Raw genomic sequence first — 2,500 nt, 5'->3', positions numbered from 1 at the left:
TTATCATCCCTCTTCGTGCTCATTCCGTGGATAAAGCCAGTCGTCATCGTAGCAGCCCAACACACACACTCAGAGAGATCTCGGTAAGTTGAAAGATGACAAGAGGATGTTCTTCTCCTCTTCTTCTTCTTCTTCTTCTTTTTATGTTCATGAGGGTCGTTTGGACGAGAGAGGTAGTCTGTTGAAGTCGTCCATAATTTTCACAGTGGACACTACGTACGTATAGACCACGGACAACACACATGCAGGACACTGTGGGATTAACAGAAAAAGATCCAGTCGGGGGTTTTACCCACTTGAGTTAGATTGTTTAACAATTTAATGACCACATGTCAAGGCCTTGTTACGCCGTCCCCCAGCCTTGCAGTAGCAGCTGCCTGGCCCCCTGTGTGTGTGTGTGTGTGTGTGTGTGTGTGTGTGTGTGTCGCATTACAGCCTGCAACACTACACCCAGTCTGACATCTGTCCCTCTCCCTCCCACATCCTAAAAAGAAAAAGAAAAAAAGAGCAACTCGCGAACAGACGATGAGATAAATAGACACTATCGTCACAGCCACACACCATGTGTTGTTGTGGTGGGGTGGGTGTGGAGAAGGTGTTGGGTGTGTTGCCCGCGATGCTGTGTTACACAGAGGCATCAAGGAGGATCGGCACACCATCGCCTGTAGGAGGAGGAGATCGGGTTTAAAGTGCCCCCCCGGCTGATCCTTAATATTCCCTGGCTTTCCCCCCCTTCGTTATGGGGCCGCTCAGCCCAACTCGGTATCCTGCCTTGTACCTATTTATCTGTATATCTTTTTTTATATAACTGTGTAGTTTATCTTGTGTGTCTGTAATGTCTTGCCCATGTGCTAGCGTGAGGCTTGGTGAGATAATAAAACTAACCCATGTATATATATATATATATATATATATATATATATATATATATATATATATATATATATATATATGATGGCGAATGTGACGTTGGAGGGGCTGCAGATGCTCAACTCACATTCACGGCGGCTCTAGGTAGGGAAGCGACCAGCGTTAACGCCGGAGCGAGCAGTTGATTCATTACGTACTGAAGTACGTCCATCAGGTGAGACGCTGCGTGTGTGTGTGTGTGTGTGTGCGCGCGCGCTCTCGCTAACATTTGATAATGGTAACGCTAATAACTATAATGTCGCGGGAAACGGCGATCGAGCAGAAAAAATAAGATAATCCTTGACCGCTGTTAATGTAGCGATTAACATCACTGACTGTGGCGCATTCACGGGCCGCCCGCATGGGTTCGAGTCCTGGTTGCGGCAGTCGGTCCACAGACAACCCAACTGTTCATGATGATGTGTGTGTCAGTGTGGAAAATAATTGACCTTTCACCTTACCTTTAAGGGATGATGGGTCAGAGGTGGGTGGAATCGAGGGTGTAGTGATGGGAGTGTAGTGTAGATGAAGGTGTAGTGAAGAATACATTGAACAGAAAATGAGCCAAGCTAAACTTAATGAAAATAAGAGTGTCATGAAGATAAGGGAATCGTGAAGATAAGAAAGAGTATCGTGAAGATAAGAAAGAGTATCGTAAAGATAAGAAAGAGTATCGTAAAGATAAGAAAGAGTATCGTAAAGATAAGAAAGAGTATCGTAAAGATAAGAAAGAGTATCGTAAAGATAAGAAAGAGTATCGCGAAGATAAGAAAGAGTATCGCGAAGATAAGAAAGAGTATCGTAAAGATAAGAAAGAGTATCGTAAAGATAAGAAAGAGTATCGTGAAGATAAGAAAGAGTATCGTAAACATAAGAAAGAGTATCGTAAAGATAAGAAAGAGTATCGTAAAGATAAGAAAGAGTATCGTAAAGATAAGAAAGAGTATCGTGAAGATAAGAAAGAGTATCGTAAACATAAGAAAGAGTATCGTAAAGATAAGAAAGAGTATCGTAAAGATAAGAAAGAGTATCGTAAAGATAAGAAAGAGTATCGCGAAGATAAGAAAGAGTATCGTAAAGATAAGAAAGAGTATCGTGAAGATAAGAAAGAGTATCGTAAAGATAAGAAAGAGTATCGTAAAGATAAGAAAGAGTATCGTAAAGATAAGAAAGAGTATCGTAAAGATAAGAAAGAGTATCGTGAAGATAAGAAAGAGTATCGCGAAGATAAGAAAGAGTATCGGAAGATAAGAAAGAGTATCGCGAAGATAAGAAAGAGTATCGTGAAGATAAGAAAGAGTATCGTGAAGATAAGAAAGAGTATCGTGAAGATAAGAAAGAGTATCGTAAAGATAAGAAAGAGTTTCGTGAAGATAAGAAAGAGTATCGTAAAGATAAGAAAGAGTATCGTGAAGATAAGAAAGAGTATCGTAAAGATAAGAAAGAGTATCGTGAAGATAAGAAAGAGTATCGTAAAGATAAGAAAGAGTATCGTAAAGATAAGAAAGAGTATCGCGAAGATAAGAAAGAGTATCGTAAAGATAAGAAAGAGTATCGTAAAGATAAGAAAGAGTATCGTAAAGATAAGAAA

The 2,500-nt window shown here is 40.3% G+C and overlaps 1 protein-coding gene across 6 annotated transcripts in view; it reads left to right on the top strand.

Annotated features, from left to right (window-relative positions):
• LOC139752893 (uncharacterized) overlaps positions 1-2,500 on the top strand; it is a 469,040-nt gene that overhangs the window by 101,006 nt on the left and 365,534 nt on the right. For 2 of the 6 annotated variants that reach the window (XM_071668922.1, XM_071668926.1), the window contains exon 1: positions 1-83. This exon is cut by the window's left edge and continues 254 nt beyond it. The exons of the other annotated variants lie outside the window; for them this stretch is intronic. The gene's annotated coding sequence lies outside the window, so the exon portion shown is untranslated. The remainder of the gene's footprint in view (positions 84-2,500) is intronic. 6 annotated transcript variants of the gene reach the window in all.

Source organism: Panulirus ornatus, chromosome 13 (assembly GCF_036320965.1).
Source record: "Panulirus ornatus isolate Po-2019 chromosome 13, ASM3632096v1, whole genome shotgun sequence".
NCBI lineage: Eukaryota > Metazoa > Arthropoda > Malacostraca > Decapoda > Palinuridae > Panulirus > Panulirus ornatus.
This window is presented reverse-complemented; position numbering and strand designations above follow the sequence as displayed.